At 37.3% G+C, this 18,253-nt stretch overlaps 1 long non-coding RNA gene across 4 annotated transcripts in view; it reads right to left on the reverse strand.

Moving 5' to 3' along the window:
* Window positions 1–18,253, reverse strand: part of LOC134291600 (uncharacterized) — a 427,606-nt gene that overhangs the window by 219,851 nt on the left and 189,502 nt on the right. For all 4 annotated transcript variants that reach the window (XR_009999178.1, XR_009999176.1, XR_009999177.1 and 1 more), the window contains exon 3: window positions 8,398–8,453. This is a non-coding gene — a long non-coding RNA (uncharacterized LOC134291600). The remainder of the gene's footprint in view (window positions 1–8,397; window positions 8,454–18,253) is intronic.

Genomic DNA, 18,253 nt, shown 5'->3' on the forward strand with positions numbered 1-18,253 from the left:
AACTCCTTGACGAATCCCTAGTGGATTTCCTAGAGGGATTCTTGCTGTAACTCCCAGAAGAATTTCTGCTCAAAGTCTTAGAGGAGTTCCAGTGAATGCACTGAAGGAATTCACAGTGTATTTGCTGGATGGATTCAAGGTGGATTAACTACTACTAATTCATAAAATTGGCGGGGTTCCCACAAGTATTCACAGAGGATCTTCGAGTGAAACTTCCTCTGTAACTAGAAGTACTTCCGTTGAAACTTTGAGCAGAATTGCCAGTGAAATTCCGACAGGAACTCCTAGAGGAATTCTCAGTGGATTTACTAAAGAAATAATTAATGGAAGTAGAAAAAAAAACAATTAGTGGAACTTCTACAGAAAATCTATTTGGAACTCCTAAGAGAATTCGTAACGGAACTCCTAGAGGATTTTCCTGAGAAACTCCTAGAGGCATTTCCGTTGTAACTTCGGAAACAGTTCTTAGTTCAAAAAATTACTACTGGCGAGAGAATTTGCGTGGCAGCCTCTAGACGTTATGAAGAAAATCCTTAGTTATATTTTCAATCTTTGGAGATATCCTCGATTGAGTAAAACAATAGCACTCATATTTGCCAAAGTTCGTCAAATTACGAAAAGTTACAAAACTAAGTGTAGTAACCTTGTACTACAAAATAACTTCGATACTTAGCTTCAGTTTGAATACAAATTTGCTTGTTATTGAAATGGTTTTCGATAAGTACTAAGCAATTTTGTTGATGAAATGCGTAAAGTGTTGAGCACCATTGATCTAGAGGAATTCCTGCGGGAGCTCCTGCGGGCACTTCTAGACGAATAATAGGTGGGACTTCGTGAGAGATTCTTGTTTGAACTCTGTGAGAGAAATTCTGCCGCAATGCCAAGTGAAACTCCTATAGCAATAATCGTGGGAGCTTCCGATGGATTTTTTTAATTTTCACCAGAGATGAAAAAGGCCGCTGGAATAGAGCAATTTTCAACAATCCTTCCTCCAACAGGTATGAAACCTCCTCATTTCTTCATCTTTGTATTTTATAATTTGCAATAACAATTTTTGAGTTCATTTCCAGTGAGAGTGCACTCATTGATAGTAAGATTGCTGCATCTACAATAATTGTTGTTGTGAGAATACTAACAAAAAATTACAAATCCATACATTTGTTGGTAAAGAAACGTGATCATACTTGCAACACCATAAGTAATTCCTAGTGGAAGTGCTGGTAAAATTCTAGGTGGAACTGTCTCATGAATTTCCGGTATTTTTATTTTGGAATCTCCAGTGTTTATGGAATCTCTCGAATACAATCATACACCCGGAACTGTAATGTTATGCTATGTTGTCGTTATTCTGCAGAATGACGTAAGTGACTATACAATTTTAACTCCTTTTTAGTTATTCACCTAACAATCTATCGGTCATTATTTTACTTTTCTTTCGTAGATGCAACCGAATGCGTGATAATGTTAGCACCATCGTACAAATTAGGTTCCCGTATCCCGTATCACACACAATAATGTCTTGGATTTCTTTGCATGCACGTAAGCTCTAACTCACATCATAGTCAGTGCTGAGATGTCATTTCGACATATCTAAATTCAACCACCTACAGCACATTTTAGATGATGATCCCGAGAATATCGTATATTCTAACATGTGTGGCTAGTCCAGTCCAGTGTGTTTGCAGATGATACGGGAAACCTATTTGTACGATGGTGCAAACATTATCACGCATCGGTAGATAATGACAAAATCTTGCATCATAATCTGGCAGAAATATTACAGTTTTATTATTTTACGAGACATATACAAGAAAGTCAGAATTTAAAAAAACGCTCACAACAGTATGGTGAGCTTCCGAATGCCTACTTTTGTTGCAGAAAATTGAAGTAACACAATTGGGGTTACTCCGGTGGTCACTCTAGTGGCCTAAAAAGATCGAGATCTTCATTTGTTCATTTATATACCAGAACATTACAGTTACGATAAATAATAAAAATTGAGCCGTCAAAAGCCTACATTTATTGTAATAATCTGAGAGTAATACAATATGGATTGCTCTGGTGGTTACTCTGGTGACCACGTGGAACCAATGTGACTATTCATTTGGGGCCCCTATAACCATAGCTGGCCCCAAAGGCATTGAGCATGACCATGCAGAGGGTGACGGGCTCGATTTATGGTTGGCCTAGGAACGTTTCGTAAGGGAAATTACTTTTACTCCCATGCGCATATAGTATCTTCGTGCCTGCCACACGATATACATATGTAAACTAATGATTGGCAGTGAAAAATTTCAGTATATACTAGTAGAAGTGCACATAAAACACTTATGCTGAGAAGCAGGATTTTTTCCAGTAGGGATGTTACGCCAAAAAGAAGAAGAAGATGACTATCGATCTCTTTGTGTATCACAAGAACAACAGATATGAATATCCACGAAGGTTGCACCATGAGGCGCCGGGTTTTGGAGCGAAAACTATACGAAGTTTATTGTCGTTACCCAATTGACCACCTTCCGGAGTCCCTGTAACCCGTTCCGCATTGACCAGACCTGCCCAGAACCCTTCAAAATTGGTCTTAAACAATATGTGTCTCATTTCAGTGAATTGTGCAGAGAAGTAATGCAATAAAATGTATAAAGGGAATACATTTGTGGATTTTCATGCACATAGCAATGATGAAAACTAATATTTCGGATGTTCCGGATTTTCGGAACCGGTTCTCAATAATTAGTGAATATTAATGTCTATAATCAAAGTCCACGTAAATACCTTTCCAACGACCCTTGGACGGTCCGGATTACTTGTTTGGTTGCAAAGTTATAGCTTGCCAAAGTTAGGGTCTCAAAAGCGGCATTTTTCAGTTGAAGCAGGTTCCCGGTGGCCACAGTGGCCGAATCCGGATTTCTCCGGTGGTTTTGAAAACTAGACTTGTGCCCCTTTCATTTGGGCCAAAGAGATCCAAAATCGGTCAAGCCACTGATTTTTGCGAGCTGTCCAAAGTTTGGGGTCAAAAATGACCCCAGGGTCTTATTTGTAACTTTTTTTATGGGAGCGCCCCTAGGGGTCATTCAATGCTTTTGATTTTTGGGAAAGGTTTATTTCCGCGAAAAAATAATTGTCAGAAAATTTCAGATTGCTAGGATTCGTTAAACAAAAGCTACAGAGAATTGAAATTTGAAAAAGGTCAAAAAAGACCCCAAGACCTTACTAAGGTTAAGAGATTCGGAAAAAAAAATCTAGAATAAAAAATCTGGGAAAAATCCTTTGAGAAGCCCGAAAGGAATACCTGGAGATACATCGTCATTTGAATCGCCGGAATGAGATCCGTAAGGATTCCCTTCTAGAGGAATTCCGGAAAACATTCTTGAAAGATTTCTGGAAGAATTCCGCAGTTTACGGGAAGAAATTTCTGAAAAAGTACCGGGAGTAACCCTGCCAAGATATCCACGACCAATCCCTGAAAAAAATTCGGGACAAATGTCTGAACGAATTCCGGGAGGAATCTTATTGAGGATTTTCGGAGTGAAAATCTGGAACAATTCTCGGGTGAATTATTGGATATTTTCGGAACGTACCTTTGCAAAAAATGCCAAGAGAATGCTGAGAGAAACCCTTTCAAGGAAGCCGGGAACAATCGCTGGAAGAATCCCGGAAGAAAAAAAAAACACGAGAAATTGCTTTGAGAATTCCGGAAGGGAATGTCTAAAAGAGTGCTTGGAAGAATTCCGAGATTGATTGCAGCAAAAAATACCGGCAGCGATCCTGGTAAGGATGCCAAAAGGAATTCTTGAAAATTTCCTGAAAGAATTCTGGAGGGACTTTAGGAAAAAATCCGAAAGAAGCCCTTAAGAGAAGTTCTTTGAACAATTCCGAAAGATGACCCTGGAAGATTTCCGGATGGAATATGGTAGGAATTTTACTATGATTCTTTGGGAGAATTTTGGAGGGAAATCTTTGAAAATTTTCGTAAATACTTTATTGAGAAATTGTAAAGGCATAACTGTTATACTTCCGGAGAAATTTTCTAAAGAAATCTGGAAGGAATCTTTAAGAGAATACCGGGATTATAGAAAAAATGTTTATAAGACTACCCGGGGAAAGTCCTGAAACAAATCGAAGTAAAATTCCTTGAAGAATTCCGTGGCAGATTTCCAGTTGCATTTTTTTTTTGTACATCATAATTTAGGCATGAGTCCCTGGAAGGGTCATCAGTTGTCTAGTGGTTAAAGCTATGGATCGCCAATCCGGAGAGAGCGGGTTCGATTCCCATTCCAGTCGAGAAACTTTTTCTTGACTCCCTGGGCATAGTGTATCATTGTACTTGCCACACAATGAACAAATCCATGCAATGGCAGGCAAAGAAAGCCCTTCAATTAATAACTATGGAAGTGCTCTAAAAACACCAAGTTCAAGAGAGGTAGGCCAAGTTCCAATGAGAATGCGGAGCCACAAAGATGAAGATTAAGAAGAAGGAGGAGAAGAAGAAGAAGAGTCTCTGGAAGTATTTCCAAAGAAATTTCTCAAAAATTCTAAGGAGGAGTCTTAGAAAAATCTTGAAAATCTTTGAACAATTTCGAGAAAAATCATATCCAAGAAAATCTCCCGGAAGGATTCTGGATGTAAATGGAGAGAAATGACAAAAAAATGGTGAGAATTGAAAACAAGAATTTAGAAAATTCTAGCTGAAGTCTCTGTGGAAATTTTGGGAGGTAGAGAGGAGGGAATTCTTCTAGAGATCTAGGAAAATCTCTGAAAAAAAATCGGAAAGCAATCTTAAAAAAAAAATGTGGAAACAATGCTTCTAAGGAAAAAAATGGAAAAATTACGAGAAACGTTCCAGAAAGAATGGCGAAAGAAATCCATGGAATAATTCCAGGAACAATCAGTGGAAAAAATAAGGAAAATCCTTTGTCAAAGTTTCGGAAAGAATCTCGTGAATATTTTTTTGAATTAATACCAGGAAGATTTCTGGTGAAATTACGTTTTTAGTTGTTATCTTGGTTTTTTTTATTATTAGAGAGAATTCCATTAGTTTTCTTTGAATATTTGTGGTGATATTTCTCGATAATGTGGAGCGGACCTGGTGTGATAGTTAGAACACTTGACTATCACGCCGAGGACCTGGGATCGAATCCCACTCCCGACAAACTTGTTAAAATGTGAGTTCTTCCTTCGGAAGGGAAGTAAAGCGTGGGTCCCGAGATGAACTAGCCTATGGCTAAAAATCTCGTTAATACAGATAAAAAAAATCTCGATAATTTCTAGTATAACTCATGAACAATCTTTTTGATTAGTTTTAAATATTATGACCCAAGAAACAGTACTAGCTGAATAACAGTTTCCTAAGCTAAAGTTAGCTTAAGAGTGGTTTGTTCCACTCATGTACAGCTGGGGAGTCACTAAAGCATGGTATGGGTTTCTAAAAATGTTCATCAAATACATTTCAAAATTTCCTAAAACATTTTGCTTGGGTAAATTTCAGCAGACCATATCCCGTACTTCATGGCGAAAGAAAATTCTGGAAATTTCTTAAAATAATCACAAGGAAAACATTGAACGAATATTTGACTACAAATTTCCCATTTATCTTTTGAATATTGGTGAACATCCTGAAGAAACTAGGGCGTTTCAGAGACGAACCAGCCAAGGGCTGAAAGTCTCTTAAATAAAGACAAATCAATCAATCAATTATCTAGGGTATTTCGCCAATGTTAAACACTACACGTTGAACTGTTTTTGACCGATCTGTAAAACAAACTTAAGTAATTCCCGTTAAATTTAAATGGCTGATGTAGAAGTATTGAGATAAGTGCCAGGACATTGCTTCGAATTATTTACAAAATTTCAAATATTTTCCATTAAAAATGCTGATCGAAAATGTGTCGGTCATGACGCAAACTGCACAATTCTTAAAATTAAATTTAAGAAATAACTGGAAAACGGAATTAGTGTTGCTGGTAAACCAATAATATACATACCAAGGTCGCGCTTTGAAGATCTCCTTAACACTTTTACGTTGTATAAAATTACCTTCTCATCGAGGTTTGATGATTTTTTTTTGTTCATATTTACATTATGCATCTAAGATATAATTCTTGAACACCGGCATTACCAAAACTGTTTCAGCGGCGATTTAGACGTTTCAGCGGAGTTAGAGTTCAGGGGCATTTCAGGTGGCTTCTGCTCCGTTTCAGGGGTATTCCACGGGTTTTAAAGGGGTTCCAGGGTATTTCATGGACGTTACAGGGGGCTTTAGAGGTTTCAAGCGATTCTAAGGGCTTTTCGGCGGATTGTAGTGGCGTTCTAAAGTTTCAGTGGTGATCCAGGGGTGTAAAGAAAATTTTAGCGATTTTTTTTGGGATTTCATGGGAATTGTAGGAGATTTCAGGGGCGTTCCAAGGGCTTTAAGGAGAGTTCCAGGGGTTTTCTAAAGTTTTCAGGGTGTTCTGTGCATCTTAGGGGGTTTCAAAAAAAAAAAAAAAGACACGGACAACGTCTTCAGCTTTCGGCTGTACAGACTGTTTCAAACTTAACATTAGACAACGGACAACGGAGCATGCACCAGTGGAAACGGGGAAGAAACTATTTTCACGAAAAGTTTCAACGCCCGAAGCGGAAATCGAACCCTCACCCCATAGCATGATGCGATTATAAGCTTGGTGACCCTAACCGCACGGCTACGAGGCTCCACCTCGTTGCAAGGGTTGACAAACGGTTTCAGGACGTTACGGGGGTGCTCCAGGTGTTTTAAGGGTGTTCCAGGAGATTTCAAAGGTGTTAAAGGGAGTTTTAGGGGGTTTAATGAATTTTAGGGGCATTCCAGGAGATTTGAGGGGCTTTCAAGGGGTTTCAGAGGCGTTTCTTGTGTGTTCTGGGGGTTTTAGTGCGCTTCAGCAGTGTTCTAGGTGATCTTAGTGAGTGTTAAAAGGGACGTTCCAAAAGGATTCAAGCGCTTTCCGAAGAGTTCCAGACCTCTCACAGGGTGTTTCAGACGGTTTCAGTGGCGTTTCATGGATGTTCCAGGGGCCTTAAATTGTATGGGTGGTGTAAGAAATTACTGGATCTAGACGATTACGGTTTATTTTTCTACCAAGGAATTAACTACGTGATAAATTCTAGGAAGATCTCATAGAGGAATTCCAAGAGTTTCACCGGAAGAAAATCCGAGAGGTACTCTGGAAGCAATCCATAGAAAGCCTCAGAATAATCCAACAAATTACAGAAAATCTTCAGAAAACATCGGAAGCAACTCCGGCTGAAATCCCATAAGGATCTCTATGAGCGATGCCGGGAAATGTTCTGGAAGAACACTGGACTAGCTTCAATAAACCCTATGGGAAAATTCCGGCATCATTTTCAAGGAAGAATTTCGAGAGAAATTCCAAAAAGTTCTCCGGCAAAGTGTAGACTCAGGAATCATTGGAAGAATCCCAAGGGAAATTTCCGATAGAAGTTCAAGAAATAGCCGAAAGTATAATAATCAACCCTGAAGAAAAATTCGGGAGCTATTCTTCCTTCTTCCTTTGGATGTCAGCATTTTTTTTAGATAATTATTGTTTACTAGCTGTCCCGGCAAACGTCGTTCTGCCTGCCTACTGTGTTTTTTGACATACAGGTTTGTATAAAAATGCCCCGCAAAACGGAATTTCAAACTTTCTGGTTTTCGGTGCGTTTCCGGTCGATTTTCCCAATTATTTTCTCGTACGAACACGTCGGAGCCCTGAACGAATGAAACACTGAAAGAATGGTGTTGGCCCGTTCCCGAGCCTATTCGTGACATACAAACACCATTCCATTTTTATTTATATAGATTTTTGCGACCTCCTAAATGCGTTGACAATCGTCGGCCTCCTTGAAGCACAGAACAATGCATTTTCGTGCAGAATACTGCACAACAATCCCATAAGGAATTGTTGTTTAAAACAGAATTCAACCCTGGTATATCCTCTTGATCGGGGGAGTTGTCCTAGTTTCAGATGAGCCTTATTATTCCTAGATGCGTGTTCAATGAATACAGTTCATACGGCAGCGGGGAAAAAAGACGACTCGTGAGTTAGTCTGAGCGAAACCGAAAGCCTGTAGCTCCCCCCGTGTTGTTCGGTTCGCTAGGATGGTAGATACGTAGAGCACAAACAATTCCGTGGCATCATCAAGCCGAGTAAGCGCACATCGACTCAAAGTTCAATCCCCTTTTGGTCTAGTTTGCTAGATTTTTCAATGACACAGACGCTTTTTGCGCTCGACGACCACACCGGGGCATGCAGCAGCACCAGCAAGAGCAGCAGCAGCAGGGTATGTTTGTGTATAATGAAAATGGTTTTTATGCTAATGCAAATGGAAATATTGATGTCGTTGGATGAGTTGTTGTGTTGTGAGCGAAAAAGAAGGACTTACCGTCGTCGTCGACTGGAAGCACTAGGAATTGTCATACTCGAGTATGTGGTGGGTACCTGGAAATCAGAATAGATGGATGAATTGAAAATTAATTTAAATTGGGATTGTGAAATTGGGTTTGCCTACATTCGAGTGTGAAGCTAAACAGATTCTGCTAGTGCCCGAGCAGGCGAAATGATTAGTGTACGAACAAATAGTTTATTTTTCGTTCATTTAAGAGATTTTCAGCAATGCTTGTAATGCATTTCCAATGTATTAATAATGATTCATTATTAATACTTGCAGTCAGTGCTGAAAAATTCATTTCGTCATATCTAAATTCAATCACCTACAGCTCATTTTAGAAGCTGAACCTGAGAATATGGTATATGAAAAACTTGTGCGGCTAGACCAGTTCTGCAAGAAAGTCACGGAAAAACCACTATTTTTCGAATATTTAAGATAAATGTCACGGACTACCTTCCAAAAATGCAAATGATATTCACGGTGAATTTAGATATGACGAAATGAAATTTTCTGCACTGATAATGATAAAAATGTTATAGAAACTTTCGATTCTATTATTTTCAAGGATTCTTTTGATGAATGGCTGTATTATGTGCATTATTTGCAGATATTCAGCAATACCATGCTGATGATGACGGGTTTGATTCCCGGTTGTTTCAGGATGTCTTTGTAAAGGAAACTTCCTAGACTTCCTTGGGCGTGTCTGCCGCACGATAGGCATATGCTAAATGGTCATTGACAGAAAAGGTTCTCAAATTATTAACTGTGGAAATGCTCAAGGAACACCAAAGTGAGGAGCAGACTCTGTCCCAATGAGGAAGTAACACCAAGAAGAGGAGAGGATAATCTTGACTTAATTTCTGATCTAAAACGTGATGTCTTAGATTCACAAAAAAACCGAGACTAGAAATACCTCCCACATTGCGACATTTCCCAACGCGTAAACAATTTTCACATTTTGCCTAGAGGAATTTCCCTTTGGCACTCACACCACCATCCTACGACGGTTACGTTTTTCGATTCACAATCATCTCGTCGTCATGGCAGGCACAAGATCTTGGTCTTGGTCTGCTCTGGTGTGCTGGTGTTACAATCAACCACCGCAAACCCGCATACTGCAGCCGTGCCCCCGTGGTCCTCATCGGTCGGTTATTATATATGCAGTTTGGGTGCGGTGTTAAGGTTCGGACATCACGTCGCCATCGCCGGTAGAAGGAAAAGTCGGACCAGTAGTCGCGAAAACCAGTTGGATGCATGTAACCGCCAACCAACAACGGCGGACTTGATAGTTGACATTCGAAATATTTTTTGGGGCGGGTGAAATCTTGTTTTCCAAGATGCAAGTCGGCAGTTGGTTTTCGGTGCCAAATTTTCTGCCGGCGAATTGTTTATTGGCCCGGTGTAAGCAACATGTAGGTAGTTTGTGCCGGGGTAGTTACGATTGGATATCATAAATAAAAATCAAACATAAATTGGATGCAAGTGCATGAACCCAAAGAAATTCTGAATGTTTTTCAATACTGACTGTGCAAGCACTTGAATATAACAGAATATAAGCGAAAACACTGTGCACCGGTCGCGTCATAACCGACAAGATCACCCTCTCCCAGTGGCGTAGCTAGGAATTTGGGGGCCCGGTGCGGAAGCAAATTGGTAGGCCCCCATGAAAATTACATAATATGTATATATTTTACAATGATAAATCTATACATTTAACTGTCGAATAATCTCACTGTTATATTTTGTACAAAACTTTGAAAAAATCTCGCTTTTTGTACTCAGTATTCTAGTGATGCTGGCAGTAATGGCCAACGGAAGGTTAAAAGTTATCTACATATCTTATCTTATTTTCTGTTTTCCTTTATGATTTTTTTCGGGAGCGCGAGATTTTTTTATAAGAATTATGCTGAAAATGTTTTAACAATTGATTTAGAAATTGCACCAAATAACACTAGTTTACAGCATTTTTGAACTCGGTAAGCTAATGATCGTTTTTGGTGTAGAATCATGCCCTGAGTTCGAAAACGCGAAGGAAAAAAATTACAGTAGAGCGAAATTTTTTTCGACTTTCCATACAAGCTTGATGATTTGAAATCGATTTTTGTTCTATTTTTAATCAAAGTTGCTAACTTCACATATCTCATTCTCCGTAATCAATGCTCCGATTGAGCTGATTTTTTTACTGTAACTCACCCACATATGTTATGTCAAATAAACGTTGAGAAAGAATTTTTAAATTGTTGTTTTCTTGTTGAAAAAAATACATTTCTTCATAAATTTTTGGAAATTTTGCTAAAATTTAAGGAGATCGTCCCCAAAACTCGCCAATATCTTGATTTTCATCAATCTGACGCAAAACCTGCATTCAGATGATCGAATTGTATTATATTCAGCTTTTAATTTATGGAAAAAGATTTAAAATTGGTTGAACAAAACGCAAGATATTAGAATTTTATTAAATTCCATATTTTAAAAAGTTGTAAAACTCGATATTGAGCTGAAACTCAAAAACTGTCCTACTTTAATTTTTTTGAAGCACGGTTTCGAAATCAGCGCTAAATTATGCTTCAAAAATTTTGGTCGTTGACAGAAGTTCACGACTTTCGTTTTATTTTGTAAACTAGTGTAATCATTTATAAACGCTTTCAAAGATTGCTTTACTTTTTTATTTAAGAATTTTTTCTTGAAGAATAATTTGTATTCAAGAAACTTTTAAGTCGTAAATGCAAGGATATCATTCAGTATTTCTCTAAAAGCACTCCTTCAGGAATGATATTATTATAATTAGCCTTATTAATGAGGCTTTCAGTCCCTTGGCTGGTTCACCTCAGACATGCAGGAATGTTTTCAAAATACTACAGAGTAATTCAAAAGATTCTTGCAAAGGCTTCATCGAGTATTTCTCGAAATATTAGTTAAAGAATCTATCAATTATGTTCTGAGGATTCATCTAGAAGATCATCTAAAGAATTCTTTCAAAATTCCAGATAATAATACTACAAAAAATCATCAATGATTCATTTAGAACCAGATGTTCTTCCAAGAAATTACATCGGGATTCCCTCAGAGGAAGAGAAGCCCTTCTAGGGTTTCTTTAAACATTCTTCCGTTTCTTTCAGAGAATCCTCTTAATATTCCTTTGGTGATTTTCCATAGATTCTTCAAGTATTTCTCAATTCTTCCCTCAAATAACTCTTTAAGATATTTCTCCAATAATTAAACTTGGAATTTCCTCAAGCATTCATCACTTATCTTAGTGTCCTTTTAAAGATTTCTTAAGAATTACTTCCTAAGATTGCTTCAGAAATCCCACCAAAAATTCCAAAACAAAATCTTCAAGGATTCTTCAAGAAGTTTCTCTAAGGTTTTACTAAGATATTCATCATAGGATTTCTCCATTAATTAAACAAAATCTCCAAGGATTTCTACTGAAGAAATTGAATTAATTAAATTAAATTAATTAAATTAAATTTTTTCATGGACTTCTGTAGGAGTTCTGTAGGAATTCTTTCGAAAAATCCTTCTGGACTTCCTCTATCGAATTTTTCAATATCCATCAACTCTAGGAGTTTTCTCAAGAGTTCCTTCAGGAAATTTTGCTAGTATTCCTCTGGGCACTGTCAAAAAAAATTCTATTTCTCCAGAATTTATGATTGATTCCTCCAGAATTATTACGTTATTTTTTATATAATCCGTGATCACTTCTAACAAATATACAAAAATAAGAAACAGAACAAAAACGCCTCATTCCATTGTTTTGAGTGGGATAAAAATGGCAGCGTAAATGGCTAAATAGTAAAGAAACAGATATCTCATCTTATCAAAACAAATAACTTCTCCAGAAGTCTCTCCAAGGATTTAGGAAATGTTCTAAGGTTATTCAAAATTCTAAAGGATTTCATTCAAGGCAGCCTTTAGAAATTGCTCCCAAAATTCCTTCAGGATTTTTTCCAGAGATTTCTTTAGTAATTCTCTTGCGATTTGCCCGAAGATTCGTTCAGATTTTATTCAAGTATTCTCTTAGAGTTTCTTCAATGGATTTCATTCATTCATTCCTAAACTGATTTTTCCAGGTATTTTACAAATAATTTTGTACAAGAAATCTTTTGGGGTCTTTTTATGCAAGGATTTCTTCATGTATTTATTTAATTACTACTGCAAGGGTTTTCCGGAGATTCTTACACAAATTCCTCCAAGAAATTCCATAGGAATTCCTCCAAGCGATGCATTGGGTGTTTTTGCTAGATTTTTTTTAGAAATTCCTCCAATAAGCCTATTCAAGGATTCATAAATTCCTCCAATGAATACTTTAGAAACTCAAAAAAAAAAATTCTTTCAATTCTCACAGAAATTCCTCCTAGAAATTCTATAGAAATTTCTTCATACATTTTTAGGAAATTGTTTGTTATCTCTTCTGGTAATCATCTTATTTTTTGGTAATTCTCTTGAGATTTTTCTCAGTCGTTCCGTTGTAAATTCGTGGATTTATTTTTAATTTGCAAAGATGTATCTCATAGAGCATCAAAAGTAATAACAGACGGAATTTAATAAAGAATTATCGGAAGAAATTTACAGAGGAATTACCAAAGAAGCTTTTAAAAGTTGCCACTTAAATTTTCAAACGAATCGACTAATTAATTTTCAAAGTACCTGTATGTGTCTCTAACAGGTTTTGGGCCGCTGACTCCGAATCCGGGCTCAGATTTGTTTCAGGACGCCACAATTTTGAGCTATACCTCAATTTATAGGGCAAAATATGCGATTTTTTTTAAGCAATTAAAAGGTAAAATGGTCAATTGTCATCTAAATTTACGACTCACGCAAAATATTTCGTTTTATCAAATCAAATTTGAAAGATTTCAGCATTTTATGTTAATATGTAAACTTGCATGCAATTTTTGGAGGGTGGTTTATATCGTACCTAACATAACCGCGACCCAAAATCTGTCAGAGACACATTAGTTTGCTCTTGAGACAGACCAAAAGGTTATTTTTGTTACGTTGTGCTATTGAAAGAATTACAATAGTAATTGTCAGGTATATGAGCAAAGGGACTGCTGGTAGAACTTTTAGAGAAATTGCTGAATCCCGTAATAATTTTCCAAACCCAAAGAATTTCAAAAAGTTCTGTCAAAGATATTTTCAAAAATAATATCCTAATTCAACTTTGAATATTATTGCCGAGAAATTCCAAAAGAGTTATGCCGAAATAGTTTTCAAAAACATTTGCAGAGAAAATTCCAAGAATACTCTTATAGGAACTTTCGAATCAAATCCAACTTCTAACGAAATGTTTCTAACGATCTCTTCAATATGTTTTTCTCAAGTGCAGAGCTCCAAGAACTCTTTCTTGAATATCTTTTACGATTCATCTGGGAAATACTTCAAGGACTTCTTTACAAATTCCTCGAAGATTTTCTGCGAAAGTTGCAACAGCGATTCCTTAGGAAACTTCTTCTTCAATTCCTTGAAGGATTTTCTTCAGTATTATGTAATCCCAAGAACTCTATAAAGAGTTTCTTAAAGATATCCACAAACGATTCCCACATGTTCTCTTCAGCATTTTTCCAGAGGAATACTTTGGAGTTCCTTCAAGATTTTTTTAGAAACTTCTTCAAGTGTTCTTTTTGCACTGCCTCATACGATTTTTCTTGGAAGTCCTTTCAAGGATTTCTTAAGAATTTGTTCAAGCATTTCTTTAGTAATCATACCTGCAGGGATTTCCTCATAAATTCCTCTAATAATTTCTGTAGAAAATCATTCAAAGGCAATGTTTTTAAGTCCTTTTTCACAATTCGTTCAAGAATCTTTTAAGAAATACCAGTAAAAATTTAATCTTTTCAACAAGGATTTTGTTTTTCAAGTTACGTATAAAGATTCGTTCATGGATTTCTCGCAGTTTTTTTTTAGATAACCCTACAAGGATGGACACATTCATCCCTAAAGAATTCCTGCACAAATTTCCTCAGGGGGTCTTACAGAATTTCACCCAAGGCCTCCTGCGGAAATTCTTTTGAAGATTTTTTTTTTAATTTGCACCAAAGAATTTGGAATTCTTTGGGGTTTCCGTCATTGATTTCTTGAGAAAATATCTAAGCATTTCATAATTAGTTCTTCCAAAAATCTCTTTGCTTACAGATTTTTTCAGGAATCCTTTAAGTAATTACTCATAGTACTCCTAGTACTTGTAGTACTACTTCATAGTACTGTAGTAATCCTTCCAGAACATCATCAAATATACCTTCAAAATCAACCCAATGATTCTTTCCTAATACATCTTAGAATTCATCTAGGCGATTCTTAAAGATTTTTTTTATAAATTTCTACAAAAAATCCTACAGACATTTCTACAAGAGTTCCTTCGGGAATACATTCAAATTTCTTTGGAAAATCTCCCGAATGGATCGGGTATGGCTTCAAAAATCTCAAAAAATCATCAAATATATTTTCCATGAGGAACTACTGCAAGATTCCTTCTTGAAGAAATCTCTAAAATCATTCTTGGAGAAATTCCTTGAGGTCCATCTGAAGGATTTCTTGAAGAGTTTCATGATATAATCCTTGAATGGCTTTATGAACGGTTCCGAAATGGTATTTCTGAACGACTGCTTGAAGAAATTCTTACAAAAAAAATCTCCAAGGAATTACTGAAGGATTTCTTGATAATTGGGTTGTTTAGTGAATAAAATATTGCTATTTTCTGTAGCCTAATCGAAAGAGCTCATTTTTCTAAGTATAACGTGATTTTATTGGATTCCAATACCTTTCTTTTGATGGTTAAATTAACAAAACAGTTTTAATTTTTGTCGATAGAATGACAGTTCAATCGATAAAATGACAGTTCGACCCGAACAAAAAAATTTCCCCATACAAACTTTAAATGCATTTTAAATATAGTTCCCGTTGTCCAAAAATTATGAAATTTTGGATTTCGACTAATATTTGGGCGGAGAATCCGATTATGAAATAATCCGGATACCCCTAAAGAACCCAATTGTTTAAAGAAATTCTTGAAGAAATGTCAGGAGGAGTTCCTGAATCAATCATTGTAAGTGTTGGCGAGCGATAAGCGAATCGTAGATTTTGTAAATTTATTCCGGTGTATTGGTAGAATTACAAAATTCCTGTATATAATTTAATTTTTAGTTAGGCAATTATATATAGTAATAAGTTTTCTTACTTTTGGTGATTCGCCAGCTCAACAACTTATATCCAAATAGCACTTGATAGATCCCCTTCAATGTACTGTTAAGTTCAATGTGAGTGTTCAATGTGATAATTCATTTTCTCACCTACTTACCTAAGGTGTAAGTAGTATGTAAGTAATTCATAAGACGTACAAGCTATTACAAATTTGTAATCGTTAGGGGTCAACTAGGTTTTAACTGTAATGTAAGAATAATTTAAGCACTTCTTGTCAAACCTTCCTTAATAGTACACATTCTGTTCGTTAAAACCACTGAATGTAATTTATAGGTTTAAGTGCGTTTTAGAAGATATGGTATAGTTTTAAGAGAAAATTTGATTAACTTCGTAACGTAATAGTCATCGATCTTCAATTTTCAATTTTGTGTTTCTCTTCACTTTTTCGTATACAATAGTTTGTCCTTCTGGGTTATCGTCCGTGTGACGATCCCCTGATAAATACACGGGTGTGATCGTATGTCTCTGTTGGAGCTCGCAGGTATAGGGCCGTTGGGGTTGAACGGATCAATTGACGTGGCGCATTCAACAGTAAGTATTCGTAAACCAATGCTTAGACAAATTTCTTAAGCAATCCTTGAAAAAAGTTCTGAAGTAAATCATAGAGAAATTTTTGTAGAAGTCTTTGAAGTAACTGCCTGATAAATCGAAAAATATATTCTTGCCCGAAGGAATTCCTGCAGAAACCCTTCAAGAACGTAACATGCGTTCAGTTCTTAATTTTGATAAATTGGGCCCCTGAATTTCAGCTGCTATCTTATGCTAAATCAACACCTATGTTTGGTTCTGTGGTTAGGATATCAGGGACATTTTGAAAATGCTCATGAATTATACTTCCATATTGGTACTGAATATAGTAAAATTCAATTTTGATTTCGAACACATTTTTTATTGTATTTTGGAGCTCCTGCAGGTGCAAGGAGTAGTCATCAAATTAATATAAACAAAACTAACGAAACTACATGAATAAAGTGTGTACATTTACAATTGTTAATAATAGAACATCAAAATAGCCATCTCATCTGTGTTCCCCATTCCAAAATCTCTTGATAATCACGAAGAGGCCCCTACATACTTATCAGCAGATCGGCAAGTATTTAACTTATACTTATATGTAGGAATCTTTCGCTAATCACAGAACTTTATTCAAACTGGGCCCCCGAATTCAGGGGGCCTCCAAATCAGGGAAGGTTTATAACACTAGACCTGCCCTGATTTGGAGGCCCCCTAGATTCGGGGGCCCGGTGCGGACCGCACCCTCCGCCCCCCCTTGCTACGCCACTGCCCTCTCCCAAGTAAGTGGGCGTCAGAGAGTACCCGAAGCTGATTCATTAACGGCGCGACATTCAATTTTTCAGACTGGATAGGCTGTCTGTGAGCGTCCCAATAGACACAGCTGTAAAGGCGTGGGTATTCAGCATGACCATGTTGAGGGTGACGGATTCGATTTCCGGTCGGTCTGGTTTCATAAAGGAATTTTCCTTGGCTTCCTTGAGTCTGCGTGTCTGCTCCGCGATATACACATGCAAAATGGCCATTGGCAGAGGAAGTTCACAGTTAATAACTGTGGAAGTGTTCATAGAGCTGAGGAGAAGGCTTTGTCCCAGTTGGGACGTTACGCTAAAAAGAAGAAGAAGAATTCCGTCGGTCTTGGATTACACACCTATTACGAAATATTTAGTACATATGCAGCAGCGGAGTAGTTTTGGTTTGGCGGCGCTGCAGCCACAGCAGCGGCTGAGACAAATCTAGACACGCTAAAGTTGAACTATCCAACACTTGAATTGGTGTTGGTCGCACTTGGCCGTGGTGGCGATGGAGGAGCTCGAGTGGAGCCATTTTAAGATTTTAAGACCGCGCGCAGCGCAGTAGGCGGATTTTCTCGCTTCATCGTCCTAGTTGTTGACGTCGTCGTCATCGTTACAATCGAAGAAAGTTGTTGGCATTGAGATTATTGTTGTATTGTCAAGTGCAGTACTGTAATGGTTGTGCTTTATGGCGGTAAGTTCAATGATATCATGTAAACTGGATTCATCCAGCAGTAACTCTTCTTAAGAACGAATAGCAAGTACTCTACGTTATCTATTCTAATGGGATTAAAACAAGCGATGAGACTATTATAATTGTTACATTGCACTTTCCCCTGCGGCGGCACAATGGCAAACTAAATAGCAAAACGCGATAATTGCTGACAATCAAACTACAAATACCGCACTTACCGTCACGCACGTCCCCCCTGAGTTAGCATAGTTTGCATAGTGTTGCACACAAAGTTCAATATTATCGCAAGGCGAAGAGTGAGAACTTGACTGCGTTTACTGTGGCGTACAACAGCTTTATAGCATGTGCTCATGTGCTTCAATCTTGACTTCCATGTAGGGGAGAGTAGGCAACAGTGAGACATTGGCTACATAAAGTTATTGAGGTTATGAATTGGTTGCATATTATCGAAAATCAGAGTTGAAAATGTATGGAAACTTCAATTGCCGGTCACGCGTATCTTCTCCATTACAAGGAAAGGACAATGTTGATTTTACATAAATTAAGTAGATGTCAACGACTCCCAACACTTTAAGCAAGTGATGCGATCGGTTTTAGATTGTGTGTAGCTTTCTGTTGAGCTTCTTCTTCTTCTTTATGGCTCTAC

This window comes from Aedes albopictus, chromosome 3, assembly GCF_035046485.1.
Source record: "Aedes albopictus strain Foshan chromosome 3, AalbF5, whole genome shotgun sequence".
In the NCBI taxonomy this organism is placed as follows: domain Eukaryota; kingdom Metazoa; phylum Arthropoda; class Insecta; order Diptera; family Culicidae; genus Aedes; species Aedes albopictus.